Raw genomic sequence first — 15,935 nt, 5'->3', positions numbered from 1 at the left:
ATGCAAAATGCCAGGCTGGATGAAGCACAAGCTGAAATCAAGGTTGCCAGGAGAAATATCAATAACCTCACATAAGTAGATGACACCACCCTTGCGGCAGAAAGCAAAGAGAAACTAAAGAGCCTTTTGATGAAGGTGAAAAGAGAGAGTGAAAAGTTGGATTAAAACTCAACATTCAAAAAACAAAGATCATGACATCCGGTCCCATCACTTCATGGCTAATAGATGGTAAACAATGTAAATGGTGACAGGCTTTATTTTCTTGGGCTCCAAAATCACTAAAAATGGTGACTGCAGCCATGAAATTAAAAGAAGGAGAGCTATGACAAACTAAAACAGCATATTAAAGAGCATAGATGTTACTTTTCCAGCTGAGGTCCATATAGTCAAAACTATGGTTCTCCTGTTGTCATGTATGAATGCGAGAGTTGGGCCATAAGGAAGGCTGAATGCCAAAGAATTGATGCTTTTGAACTGTGGTGTTGGAGAAGACTCTTGAGAGCCCCTTGCCCTGAAAGGAAATCAAACCAGTCAATCCTAAAGGAAATCAGCCCTGAGTATTCACTGTAAGGCCTGATGCTGAAGCTGAGGCTTCAATACTTTGGCTATCTTGTGCAAATAGCCAACTCATTAGAAAAGACCCTTATGCTGGGAAAGACTGAAGGCAGGAGAGAAGGGGACGCCAGAGAATACAGTGGTTGGTTGGCATCACCAACTCAATGGACATGAGTTTGAGCAAGCTCCAGGAGATGGTGAGGGACAGGGAAACCCAACGTGCTGCAGTCCATGGGGTCGCAGAGAGTCGGAGAGGACTGAGCAACTAAACAGCAAAAACAACAAAGATAATGACTATCTGACACAGTAAAATAGCATATTAATTGCATATTTAATTTTTAAAAATAGATCTCTTTATTTGCATGGAATTATGCTACTACTGTGGGAAAACATCACAGCAGGCTATTGTTAACTTGTACTTGAACATTCTAAGAAACTTACATTGATGTAAACAAAACTCATTTTGCTGTCCTTCCATCATATATGATATTGGTGCCATCTGTCTCAATTCCATGTATGTAGGACCATATGAGATATGTTATTATTATTGTTTTATGTATCCAAGTTTCATTTGGATTTACCTTCCTTTGAACATTGGTTTTCTTTTTGTTCAGAGTGTTGGTAAAATGAGTAAAAAGTCTCCAAAAGTTAATAAGGTAGCTTTCTTTCTAACACTTTTTTGTTTTGTTTTTTAATCTAAAAATAAAAGAAAGATATATTTACTCAGCCTTCATTAGCATATCTTCTTGAGTATAGAGTTTTATATGGCAGTTTTTTTTTTTTTTTTAGCATATTGACACTATTCATTCACTAGTATCTAGCTTCCGTTGTTGGTATATTAAACAGAAAGTCAAACTAACCTTTGAATAAAATTCGTCTTTTCCTCAGCACTTTCAAGGTATTTCTATCTTGCTTTTTCATAATTTGACAATGATATTTCTAGTTGTAGTTTTCTTTCTTTCTTGGAATGCTTAGGTCCATGGAATGTATAAACTGTTATCTTCTTAAAAGTCTGAACATTGTCACTTTAATTCCATATATGCAGGATCCTGTGAGATATGTTATTATTAGTGTTTTATAATAATAACATTATATTAATACTGCGTTCTGTAATCTGGAAATAGTATTCTCTGCTTCATTCTCTTTCTTTCTTTTGTAAATCAATTAAATGTATTTAGAATTTATCACTGGATATTCTGCTTCTCTTACCTGCTGCTAAGTCACTTCAGTCGTGTCCGACTCTGTGCGACCCCATAGACGGCAGCCCACCAGGCTCCCCCGTCCCTGGGATTCTCCAGGCAAGACCACTGGAGTGGGTTGCCATTTCCTTCTCCAATGCAGGAAAGTGAAAAGTGAAAGTGAAGTCACTCAGTCGTGTCCGACTCTTAGCGACCCCATGGACTGCAGCCTACCAGGCTCCTCCATCCATGGGATTTTCCAGGCAAGAGTACTGGAGTGGGGTGCCATTGCCTTCTCTTACCTAGAAACATTTATTTATTTATTTATTTTTGTTTGTTTTTGTTTTTTTTTGTTGTTGTTGTTTTTTGTCCTAAGTTCTGTTATCTTACCTAATTCTAACTTATACTGCTTTTTCATCTTTTCTTTTTTTGTTGTTTGTTTGTTTTTTTTTGCTTTTTAAATTTTTTTTTCCACCACAGGTATACAGGTGTTCCCCTGTGTTTAGAAACATTTAAAGACTTATTTTTTTAGAATAGTTTTAGGTTCACAATAAAACTAAGAAGAAAATACAGAGAGTTTCTAAATATGTCCTGCTCCCCCACATGCATAGCCTCCCCCATTATCAACATCCCCCAGCACAGCAGTATACTCATTATAATTGATGAACTTACACTACTACATTTTTACTACCCCAAATCCATAGGTTATATAATGGTTCACTCTTGGGGTTGTACATTCTATGGATCTGCACAAATGCATGAAATGTATCCACTGTTATAACACATAGAGAATAGTTTCACTGCTCTAAAAATCCCCTGCAGCCTGCCCGTGTATTCCATCTCTCTCAACCCCTAGCAACCACGGATTCCTTTAACTGTCTCCATAGTTTTGTCTGTGAAGAAGGCTGAGCGCCGAAGAATTGATGATTTTGAACTGTGCTGTTGGAGAAGACTCTTGAGATTCCCTTGGACTGCAAGGCGATCCAACCAGTCCATTCTGAAGGAGATCAGCCCTGGGATTTCTTTGGAAGGAATGATGCTAAAGCTGAAACTCCAGTACTTTGGCCACCTGATGCGAAGAGTTGATTCACTGGAAAGACTCTGATGCTGGGAGGGATTGGGGACAGGAGGAGAAGAGGACAACAGAGGATGAGATGGCTGGATGGCATCACTGACTCGATGGACGTGAGTCTGAGTGAACTCCAGGAGTTGGTGATGGACAGGGAGGCCTGGCGTGCTGCGATTCATGGGGTCACAAAGAGTCGGACACGACTGAGCGACTGAACTGACTGATAGTTTTGCCTTTTCCAGAGTGTTATATAGTTGGAATTATACAGTATGTAACCTTTTCAGTTTAGTTTCTTTCATTTAATAATATGCATTTAAGGTTTCTCTATGTCTTTCTGTGGCTTCATAGCTCATTTCTTTTTAATGCTGAATACTATTTCATTGTCAGGGTATACCGCAGTTTATCCATTCACCTATTGAAAGGTATCTAGGTTGCTTCTAAGTTCTGGCAATTATGAATAAAGCTTCTGTAAACCTCATTGTGCAGGTTTTTGTATGGATATAAACTTTAAACACATCTAGGTGTATACCAAGGAGTAAAACTGCTAGATTATGTGTCAAGAATATATTTGTAAGGAACCACCAATCTGTCTTCTAAAATGAGTGTAGCGCTTTGCCTTCCCACCAGCAGGATCCCTGTCACTTCACATTTTTGCCAGTATTTAGCTTTGCCTGTGTTCCAGATTTGGGGCATTCTAATATGTGTGTAGGTGTGTCTTCTTGTTTTAATTTGCATTTTCCAAATGACTTATGAAGTAGAACACCTTTTCACATGCTTATTTGCCATCTGTATCTCATCTTTGGTGAGGAGTCTGTTAAGGTCTTTGGTCTATTTTTGATTGAGTTGTTTCTTTTATTTTTGTTGAGTTTTAAAAATTCTTTGTGTATGTTAGATAACATTTCTTTATCAGATGTGTCTTTTGCAAGTGTTTTCTCCCCATCTGTGGCCTATCTTTTCATTCTCTTGATGTACTTTTCATCTTTTGCTTACTTCAGTCTACAGTCTGGACAATTCTTATTTACTTTCCAGTTTCTTACTTCTCTCCTTAGCTATTTCTAATCTGGAGTGACATCTATCCATCAGATCCGATATTAATTCATTTTATTATTAGAATTTCTATTTGGTTCCTTTTGAAATCTGCATTCCATATTCCCTGAAAAAAAATATTTTTCAAAATTTTCATTTATTTATTTAACCATAGAAATAATAGTTCCTTTACAGTCTCTATGAGGCATTCAAGATATGATTTACAAAATTGGTTATATTATTCTATATGTCTCACTATGATGCCTTCTTTCTACAAGAAGCCTGGTTTTCTTTGCTTATCAGTTCAGTTCAGTTCAGTCGCTCAGTTGTGTCAGACTCTTTGCGACACCATAAATCGCAGTACGCCAGGCCTCCCTGTCACTAACTCCCATCACTAACTCCCGGAGTTTGCCCAAACTCATGTCCATTGAGTAGGTGATGCATTCCAGCCATCTCATCCTCTGTCATCCCCTTCTCCTCCTGCCCCCAATCCCTCCCAGCATCAGGGTCTTTTCCAATGAGTCAACTCTTCGCATGAGGTGGCCAAAGTATTGGAGTTTCAGCCTCAGCATCAGTCTTTCCAATGAACACCCAGGACTGATCTTTTTCAGGATGGACTGGTTGGTTCTCCTTGCAGTCTACGGGACTCTCAAGAGTCTTCTCCAACACCACAGTTCAAAATCACCAATGCTTTGGTGCTCAGCTTTCTTCACAGTCCAACTCTCACATGCACACATGAACACTGGAAAAACCATAGCCTTGACTAGATGGACCTTTGTTGGCAAAGTAATGTCTCTGTTTTTCAATATGCTATCTAGGTTGGTCATAACTTTCCTTCCAAGGAGTAAGCGTCTTTTAATTTCATGGCTGCAGTCACCATCTGCAGTGATTTTGGAGCCCCCCAAAATAAAGTCTGCCACTGTTTCCACTGTTTCCCCATCTATTTCCCATGAATTGATGGGGCCAGATGCCATGATCTTCGTTTTCTGAATGGTGAGCTTTAAGCCAAATTTTTTAATCAGCTCTTTCATGTTCATCAAGAGGCTCTTTAGTTCCTCTTCACTTTCTGCCAAAAGGGTGGTGTCATCTGCATATCTGAGGTTATTGATATTTCTCCCAGCAATCTTGATTTCAGCTTGTGCTTCTTCCAGCCCAGCGTTTCTCATAATGTATGTTTCATATAAGTTAAGTAAGCAGGGTGACAACATACAGCCTTGACATATTCCTTTTCCTATTTAGAACCAGTCTGTTGTTCCATGTCCAGTTTTAACTACTGCTTCCTGACCTGCATATAGGTTTCTCAAGAGGCAGGTCAGGTGGCCTGGTATTCCCATCTCTTTCATAATTTTCCACAGTTTATTGTGATCCACACAGTCAAAGGTTGTGGCATAGTCAATAAAGCAGATAGATGTTTTTCTGGAACTCTCTTGCTTTTTCCATGATCCAGTGGATGTTGGCCATTTGATCTCTGGTTCCTCTGCCTTTTGTAAAACCAGCTTGAACATCTGGAAGTTCACGGTTCACATACTGCTGAAGCCTGGCTTGGAGAATTTTGAGCATTACTTTACTAGCGTGTGAGATGACTGCAATTGTGCAGTAGTTTGAGCATTCTTTGGCATTGTCTTTCTTTGTGATTGGAATGAAAACTGACTTTTTCCAGTCCTGTGGCCACTGCTGAGTTGTCCAAATTTGCTGGCATATTGAGTGCAGCACTTTCACAGCATCATCTTTCAGGACTTGAAATAGCTCACCTGGAATGCCATCACCTCCACTAGCTTTGTTCGTAGTGATGTTTTCTAAGGCCCACTTGACTTCACATTCCAGGATGTCTGGCTCTAGGTCAGTGATCACACCATCGTGATTATCTGGGTCGTAAAGATCTTTTTTGTACAGTTCTCCTGTGTATTCTTGCCACCTCTTCTTAATATTTTCTGCTTCTGTTAGGTCCCTACCATTTCTGTCTTTATTGAGCCCATCTTTGCCTGAAATATTCCCTTGGTATCTCTAATTTTCTTGAAGAGATCTCTAGTCTTTCCCATTCTGTTGTTTTCCTCTATTTCTTTGCACTGATCACTGAGGAAGGCTTTCTTATCTCTCCTTGCTATTCATGGAACTCTGCATTATGATGCTTATATCATTCCTTTCCTCCTTTGCTTTTCGCTTCTCGTCACAGCTATTTGTAAGGTCTCCTCAGACAGCTATTTTGCTTTTTGAATTTCTTTTCCATGGGGCTGGTCTTGATCCCTGTCTCCTGTACCATGAACCTCCATCCATAATTCATCAGGCACTCTATCTATTAGATCTAGCCCCTTAAATCTATTTCTCACTTCCACTGTATAATCATAAGGGATTATTCTTTGCTTATAGGAGTCATTTATTTTACTTAGGGGTAAAGAACTTTCCTGCCAATGCAGGAGATGTAAGGGTTCGATCCCTGGGTAAGGAAGATCCCGGGAGAAGGAAATTGCAAATCACTCCAGTATTCTTGCCTGGAGAATCCCAGGTACAGAGGAGCTGGTGGGTTACAGTCCTTAGGGTTGCAAAGAGTTAGACACAACTGAAGCAAAATAGCACGTAACAAAATATATTATAGGAGTGAATTGTATAAAATATAGGAATAAAAAAGTTAATAGAGTTCACTCTCCCTTCATGAAAGATAATCTTTTGTTTCTGTTAGGGAACTGGAAACGTTACTTGTCTTACTTTAATTTATAGTCAAGGCTTAAGATTGCCTTCAACCTCAGCCTTACACCCTCACAATAAATACAAAGGTGAGCAATGGACAGTTTACTTTACATCTTTCTTTACTCTAAAGGATTATCCCTTTGTGGTCACAGCCTAATATCTCATTTTAGTTTACCAAATAAATTAAAATTATTATATTATCTATTTTATAAGTGAAGTTCTCCACTTTGTAAAGTTTCAGCTTTCATTTTCAGTTTTATGTCAATGAGGCGTTTCTACTTCACAGCTCTTTCTGGATAATTGTCCAGTATCCTTAAAATACAAACAACTTTGTTTGCCTTTTCCTTCCCCAAGATTTTGGCCTCAAGTTTCCTCAATATCATCAAAGCTCTTAAGCTAATTTTTAAACTGATTTCATCCAGTTCTTTTAGTTTCCCTAATTAGGAAGGTTGATCTTAGTTACCTGGCCCATCATTGCAGGAAGCCGAATCTGTTTTATGGAAAGATTACTTGCTATAAATATATTCACATGTGTACAATCTATGTTATAGATAAATTGACAGATTTATATAATGTTGGCCTTTATCAGAATTAATGGCAATTATTATTATGCAAACATGAGTTTGATTGGGCAAGAAGAGAAATCACAGATTAGGATATGAAGTTTAACTATGGTGAACTTCAGGCAAATCTCAGAGGACAAAGAGAAGGTTAGATTTTATTAGGTTCTGGGAAGAAGTTAGGGAAGATTGTCCTGAAAAAAATTCACTGGAGGAGAATTAGAGTTCAAAATTTTGGTTCTGAACAATGGTTACAAGTGACAGACAGTTTGTTGTTACTGAGGAATGCAGAAATCTTCTTTCTTCCTGTTGACTATTTATGTTTATATAAGGGGTAGATGTATGAGAGCTCTTCTTTCATAGCTTGCTGACTCCACTTTAAATCAGGTTTCCTTTATCCATTTCACTTTTCCCTTTTTGATCAATATCTTTCTCTGAAAGCATCACTGATCAAGTATCATGTCATTTTTCTTTTTTTTTTTTTTGAAATCTTTTTTGTCTGTTTGAGTTCCTCTGTGCCAGGAAGGACCTTTTCTGGAAGTCATGTCCCACATGAAGGGGGAGAGAGCAAGTAGAAGTCATAAACTATTGGGGTCACAGGAATGTAGAGGAGGGGTTCTCAGGCATCTTCCATTCTTAACTTTATATTTTGTCAAGGTTGTAAACAATGGAGATTATCTCAAAATGATGAGCTAATGTCATTCTGTTTGGAGCATTATTTCTGCAGATACCTGACAGGTAAGAGATATAAAATTTTAAAATAATTATATAAGTCATAATTAAAAATAATATTACAAATCTAGTTTGAATAGTTGTCTTGAGGCATGAACCTAGGCTTGAAGTCAGCCAACTGAACAAATCAAAGGACCATGAGGAATCAAGTGAAATTTGTAAGCAGAGTATTTGTTTCCTAATTTTATGCTATTGAGTTTCTACTTCCTCAAAGAAAATTATCCAAGTTGCTACAGTGTATACACCACCTTGTTCTACTAGGAGGTGAAAGTGAAAGTTAAGTTGCTCAGTTGTGTCCAACTCTTTGTGACCCTGTGGACTGTAGCCCACCAGGGTTCTCCATCCATGGGATTATCCAGCCAAGAATACTGGGGTTGGTTGCCATTTCCTTCTCCAGGGGATCTTCCTGACCCAGGGGTCGAACCCAGTCTCCCGCATTGCAGGCAGACGCTTTAAACTCTGAGCTACCAGGGAAGTTTTGTTCCACTAGGAGGTAGTTAAGGGCAATTTGATTATTTAATATTGCTGAAGCTAAGGAATCTAATGACTTAATGTTGGGCAGCTATTATTGCTTTAGCAGTAAAGTCAGCTATGTTACCTAGAGAGTGGATAGCCAAGCCAAGGAAGGATTAAAGATCTGCCAAAGGAGGAAATTCAGAGTCATAGACCTCGTTAGGTGGTTCATATTTGGTTTTTTGATGTAGGCCTTAGTGGTTGGCCCAGTGATCAACCCAGATCAACTTTGAATGGATAGTGGAGCAACTAGGTATCCTAATAAGTATTGTCCTCCCATTCACCAACTATCCAGGTAGGTATTCATAAGCTCAGGGATGACGTTAAAATCCACAGAATAAGGTGAAGCCAGACAGGGTGCAGAGGACTTCAATTAAGTTTGTTTTGTTTATTTAGATGTCTGCTGAAATGGAGTTATTTGCAGTGATCAAGCAAGGATCAGATACAAACTACAAATATTTATATAGATAGTAGATACACTTCTAGAGTAGTCTATGACTTTGGAATATTATGGAAGTAGTGAGCTTTTCTCATGTATAATGGAGATAAAGTTTTAAATGTCCATATGTTCAACATTTACTAGATGCCAAACTCCTATGAATAACTTTGAATAACTTTTTCATGAATAACTTTGGCTATTATTAACATTCCTAGGAATTTCAAAATTGACCCCCATGGAAGCAAAAGAGAATCACCTGTTGAAACCTCTGCCAAAACAATCTAGAAAATTGACTAGAAGTGCCAAATAATTGGCCCCATAAAAGGAAAAACAATATTGAAAATCTAATAACTGTTGGTTGATAAAAAGACAGAGCTCTGCTTTCAGCCAAATAATAATCTAGTCCTTAGGACACCCTAAATTCCTTGTTACTGACTACATGCATTGAAATATTGGTTAACTGATAAATTTATAACAATTATGTATCAATCAGTTCAGTTCAGTTGCTCAGTCATGTCTGACCCTTTGTGACCCATGGACTGCAGCAGGCCAGGCCTCCCTGTCCATTGCCAGCTTCCAGAGTTTCAAATTCATGTCCACTGTGTCAGTGATGCCATCCAACCATCTCATTCCCTGTTGTCCCCTTCTCCTCCTGCCTTCAATCTTTCACAACATCAAGGTCTTTTCAAATGAGTCAGTTCTTTGCAGCAGGTAGCCAAAGTACTTGTATAAATACTGGTGGATAAATATTAATAAAGCCACTATAAGTGCAGCAACAATGCAAAATCAAGCAGAGAGATCAAGATTTAAAAATAGCCATTAGAACTAATATATATATATATATATGCCATTTTACATGTTGTCTGTACTATAGCTTAAGGAATGTGGTAAATAATTTGAATGACTAATGCAGATGTTGATAAAGAATTTCATGTTTACAATTACATTAGTTTGGTAGAGCCACCATAACAGGCTGAGGGCTTGAAATAATAAAAATTTATTTCTAACAATTCTGAAATCTAGAAGTTCAAGATCAAGTTGTCAGCAGGATAGATTTCTTCTTAGGCCTCACTATTTGATCTTCAAATTCTCACTATGTCCTCGTTTCTACTATATGCACATCCCTGGTGAGCCCTAATCTCTTTTCATAGAGATATATACTGGATTAGGGCCTGTGCCAAATGTTTCATTATAACTCAATCACCTCGTTCAAGGCCCCATCTCTAAAGAAAGTCACATTGTGAGATTCTGGAGGTTGGGGCCTCAGCATATGATTTGGGGGATGGGCACAATTCAACCCATAACAGATACTTATTTCAGGTATGTCCAGATTTCCTAGAGATCTTATAGTCAGCTAGTTATTCTTTAATCCCTTCTGATGAATAAAAATGATTTCAACTATTGGGCTCAATTCTTGTTCTGGCTTCTGATGGATTATAGCAGAGTCATCTAATTCCTATCATTGTAACTATTCAATTAACAAGGATTGAGAGACCTCTGAAATGATCTTGTAAAAAAGTATCCTGTATCCAATGCATCTTACAAAATGGCCAATATATGGTACCTGAAGAGCATGTATAGAAATTGCCATACTTATTGCTCTTCTTCTTTCCAGGGCATCTTGAAGATTCCTTTCCTGTACCACAGACTTTTATTTTCTTATATTTGGATGACATATTTTGTGTGTCAGACGTGGAGCATACAGATTAAGTATCCTTAACATGTGCTGATATATCCAGATCGCCCTGCAGTATAAGACATTGAGGCAGAGGAGAAACTGTATATCATTATAAGTTCATAGCCTAAAAACCATCCCAACTGAATCAAGTAAACTTCTCATTGCTATATAGTGTATGGTATATTGGCAGTTGAATAAAACTATTAATGGAAAGAATGTATTATATCAGTGTGGCTAGGATTATATAAAAAAATAATTTTAGGTTCAAAGCCTGGATGGGAAAATAAATGTAATTAGAGATTAATATGAATCTGCTGGAATATTCTCATAGTTACTACTATCAGAGACTAAAAGAATGTACAACAATCACTTAAGTATGCATTTGAATCCAGAGGCTTGAACCTGAGAAGTTTACCCTTGTTAGCTTTGATTTTATGAAGGTCAGAGAAGATTTGGGCTGAATTCAAGTACTGAATTCAAGACAAGTCATGCACTAGTTCTTAAAATGAATAATAAGAGTGCATGTCAAGAAGACTTGGCTAGCAAGTGGGAAGAGAAGTATGAAGAGGAAGAAACTTTTCACGTGACAATTATGAGGTAGGAAAATGGACATATAAATTATTTTTTAAATACATAATATGTTAAAATTCTGTCAGTTTGTTGAGGTCACCCTCAAGGGTTTTAGAATTCAGAGAAGAACAATATCCCTCCTCTTTTGGTTAAAGCATTGGCCAAACATGAAAAGCAAAGTTGACCAGCTGACAAAGTAGTAGAACATATATTCTAGTCCTCTAATTTTTTCTATTATTCTTTGTTATTTTCAAACTTCTCCATGACCTTAATCAATTTACTTAATCCTCCTTTAGCTCATATTTTCTACCAAGCTATAATTATTCCAAATGATCTCTCTGCTTTCTAATTTTCACTTGTAATATTATCAGATACATTCATGTTCTATTATGCATGAAGAATATAGAAAAGTAAACCAACCAAAAATACTTTCAAAGTAAAATATATCATTCCAACTTGCAAGAAGTTCATAGTCAGAAAAGGGAAAAATACAGATCTGTACATATTTTAAAAGAGTCATCCAGGAGAGAACAAGATGGTGGAGGGGTAGGTGGATGTGGAGGACATCTCTCTCCATGGATACATCAGGAATACACCTTCAGACACAGAAGTGCATGCAGAACACCAGCTGAGAGCAGACAGGAGTACCTGACCAGTGGAAAATAATATATAGAACCACGCAAAACTCAGTAGGATGAAGGAACTAGGGGAAAAAATAGGAGTTTAGTAGTACTGGACCTGTCCTTGGCAGCTGTGAGAACTGAAGCAGGGGTCCAATCCCCACACTGGGGCAATTGTCTGAGTCAGAGGAGAAAAATTTAAGGCTGAGAATGAAACATCTGATCTGAGTAAGCCTAAATGGAATGAGACTCAGACAGTCCTTGCCTCAGCCATACATATCCTGGACAGGGATTCAGGTCCCTAGAAGATGCAGTGGCTGGGGGCTGGAGTTTAGGGATTGTGGAGCAATCCCAGTGCAAGGGCTGCTATTGACTGCTGAAAGATGGATCAAGGGGATGTGAGGGAGGAGATGGGTAGGAAATGCCTGTGGAGGAAAGCCAGGCAGCCATGGAAGCAAGGCGATATGGCTGAGTCATACATAAGGGGTGGAACCATCACCATAACCTCTCTCTCTCCACAGGCCAGGATCAACAGCTGGACAATAGAGAGTCTGGCCCATCAAACACCTGACACACTGAACTACTGAGTAGGACCCGACCCAGGGTGTTTCTTTAAGTGACTTGATGCACTGAACTACAGAGTAGGACCCCAGCCTGAGGGCCCCTCTATGAGCTTGATGTGCCAAAGAACAGAGAAGGAACCCAGGGAAGGGAGCCTTCTAACTGCCTGAAGTGGCAGAGCTATGGAGAAAGACTGGCCAAAGAGACCTTCTGATCCTCGACTACAAGAGGCTTGAAAAAAGAGCCTGATAGGGCCATATCTCCTATGGTGTAGGCAGTCTGTGTCCTTGCACCCTTGGCGCCACCAGGGTCCCTGCAAACCAAGCAGCTGCACCATCTTCATGCTCAACCCTCACTGGGGTAGAGTTGCCACAGGCAAAAAAAAAAAAAAAAAAAAAGAAAGAAAAAAAAACCTTGTATCTATGCATGCAGGGTCACTTGAGTTGTGTCCAACTCTTTATGACCTTGTGAACTGTGGCCTGCCAGGGATCTCTGTCAGGCGGGTTCTCCAGGCAAGAATACTGGAGTGTATCGGCCAATATTGGTTGCCATACCCTTCTAGAGCACTATATTTCCTCCTGCCCTAGCCACCAACTCCCCTGAGTACCTGGTGCTGCCAGAACCCCTGCGACCCAAGTAGCTGCACCACCTCCACACCTGGCACTCACTGGGGCAGACCCAAGTACTCCAGGTCAGCCTCAGGAGCAAACCTCAGTGGACGACCCACATGCAGAGGTGGAAATAAAACCACAATTGAAAAACAGGAGCAGTTTGGCTAAAGAAGACCCAAAACCTTCCCACGAGCTGTACAAGCTGCAGATTAAATCCACATGATCAACTAAGCCGACTCTGTGTCTATGGAATATATAAAATGACATTGAGAGTTCCCACAAAAGAAAGCACAATAGTTCTGATAGCTGTGGACACTGGAGGCAAGAACACACAGAAACAGCACCAGAGTAGAATCTGAGCCAGAGAAGGAAATGGCAACCCACTCCAGTATTCTTGCCTAGAGAATCCTGTGGACAGAGGAGCCTGCTGGGCTGCCGTCTATGGTATCTCACAGAGTTGGAGATGACTGAAATGACTAAGCAGCAGCAGCAGCAGCAGAATCTGAGCTGCCCCCACAGGAGGTCCAGAGACCAGCATAGTGTTGGAGGGCATTCTAGGGAGGTGAGGTGGACTGTGACTCCCAGTGAGGGAAAGGACTCTGAGAGCAGTGACTCAATAAAAACATTTATTATTCTTATATTTTGACTAGTTCTGTAGATTCTTTTGGGTTTTTTGCCCATTCCCCCCTACACTACTGTAGTTGATGATTTTATTGACACTATGAAATCTAATTAAGCTTTTGAGTTTTCACACCTTTTGTTATTATAAACCTCGACCTCTACATTGGGCTTTTGTAGTTCTGTGGAGTTTTCTTTTTTTGTTTGTTTTTTTTAATTTTAATTTTTTATTTTTTTTTTGTTTTAATTTTTTAAAGATATATTATTATTTTTATACATTTATCTCTTTGCTTTCTTTACTGTTCTGTTCCCCTTGCAGTTAATCTTTAATGTATATAAATCTTCTTTATCTATCTCTATTTAACTTTGCATATCTATTCTTTCTTTCTTCTCACCAAACTTGTTTTTCATTGCTTTTTTCCCCACTTGGCACCTTGCTTTAGTTTTGTTTTTCAGACTGTGCTTTAGTTAGTTTTGTTCTTAACTGGTAGATATAATATTTGGTTTCCTTTGTTTAACAGGTCAATTATTGTACTTTATTTTTGTTGGACTGTTTATATTTTGCTTATGGGTATATATGTATATGTGTATATTCCATTATTTTCATTATTATTTGTCTGATTTTGTAACAGCCATTTGTCTGGGGTTAATGCCATAATAAACCATTTGTGGAATCTTCCTTCCTGACCATGGATCAAGCACTGAGCCTTTGGAGTGGAAGCACTGACTCCAAGACCCTAGACTACCAGAGAACTAACCCTAGGGAATATCAAACACTGAGAACACACAATAAGGAAACCATTTGAATACAAAACCCGGCATCACCCAACCACCAGTAGCTCCTGTGCAGGATGCCTCATCTAAACAACAAACAAAACAAAAATATAAACCAAATCATCAGCAGACAGGATTACCACCTCCCTTAGCCTTGTCCATCAAAAGAAAAACAAACAAACAAATAAAAATAAACTCAGCACAAATCTCGCCCTATATGAAGCTTACACAAGCCACTTGACTGGGCTTAGGAGGGCAGAAACCAAAAGGAAGAAAGAATTCAGCCTTGAAGCCTGGGAAAAGAAGACCTCAGAAACAGTAAGTTTAAAAAAAATAATAATGAAAAGGCAGAGAAATACTACACAAATGAAGGAACAAACTAGAAAAACAGAAGTCTAAATAAATGAAGTGGAATTAAGCAAACTACCTGAAAAAGTATTCAGAATAATGATAATAAGGATGATCAAAAACCTTGAAAACAAAATGGAGAAAATGCAAGGATCAATTAACAAAGACCTAGAAGAATTAAAGAATAAACATACAGAGACAAGCAACACAATTACTGAAATAAAAAATACTCTCTAAGGAATCAATAGTAGAATATCTGAAGCAGAAGAACAAGGATACACACAGCAATGGGAGGCTCAGGGTCCTCTCACACCACAAATTTGTTCTTGGCTAAGGAGTTGCTCTTGGTGGCTGTGGCTGTGTGGGCCTGGTACCCAATGATGGTCTTTGTGGAGAGGCCCAGGTGCTCTTTGTAGACACGCCCAATGTGTAGCACGCCCTCCTGGTTCTCTGCCTCCCGTGTCCACACAGCAACCTTGTCCCCCTTGGCTCAGATGTTGATGATGGCTCCACACACTTCCTGGCTGTGCTCCCTAAAGCTCTCCCCGATGAGACACAGCAGTGTCTCCAGCCACAGGTGGTCCAGCTCAATGTGACGCTGCTGCTTGGTGAGGCTGACCAGCCAGCGGCCACCCCGCTTATTCCTGCTGTTTTCCCACATGGGCTTAATGCCATCCTTGAACAGGGTGTAGTCACAGCCAGAAGAGAGCTTACTGGCCAGCTGGATATTATTATATATCGCCCAGAAGTCCTCCATGGTGTTGAACTTGGTGACTCGATGCAGGTTGTTCTGCCAAGATGTTCAGCTGCGGTCATTCTTGAAGAACCACAGAGCCCACCTATTGAGCAGTGGGTGTAAGTCCAGCTTTCCCTCCTCCGGGGCCTTCCTCAGAGCCTCCTCTCCCATGCACGGCCCTGTGGCTGCCTCTTCCTCCTCTTTCTCATCCTCTTTCTTCCACTTTTGGATCCCATCCTCAGCCTCTTCAGCAGGGTGGGCGGCAGCCATGCTGTAGCCTGGGCTCCATGGGCACCCAGCCCTCCTTGTAAGCTAGAAGGCAAAATGGTGGAAATGACTTCTGAAGAGCAGAAGTAGGTAAAAAGAATGAAAAGAACTGAGGATAATCTCAGAGACCTCTGGGACAATATCAAATGCACAAACATTCGAATTATAGGGGTCCCAGAAGAAGAAGAGAAAAAGAAAGGTTATAAGGAAATTTTTGAAGAGATTGTAGTTGAAAATTTCCCCAACATGGAAAAGGAAATAGTCCAAGTCCAAGAGACACAGAGTCCCATATAGAATAAACCCAAGGAGAAACACACCAAGAAACATACTAATCAAACTAACAAAGACTAAACACAAAGAAAGATTAAAAACATCAAGGGAAAAGCAACAAGTAA

General features: G+C 39.4%; 1 pseudogene; it reads right to left on the bottom strand.

Annotated features, from left to right (window-relative positions):
- Nucleotides 1-14,844: 14,844 nt before the first annotated feature.
- On the bottom strand, nucleotides 14,845-15,543 carry LOC133254469 (eukaryotic translation initiation factor 4E type 1B-like; annotated as a pseudogene).
- Nucleotides 15,544-15,935: the final 392 nt, after the last annotated feature.

The sequence above is a fragment of the Bos javanicus genome, chromosome 9, assembly GCF_032452875.1.
Source record: "Bos javanicus breed banteng chromosome 9, ARS-OSU_banteng_1.0, whole genome shotgun sequence".
In the NCBI taxonomy this organism is placed as follows: domain Eukaryota; kingdom Metazoa; phylum Chordata; class Mammalia; order Artiodactyla; family Bovidae; genus Bos; species Bos javanicus.
This window is presented reverse-complemented; position numbering and strand designations above follow the sequence as displayed.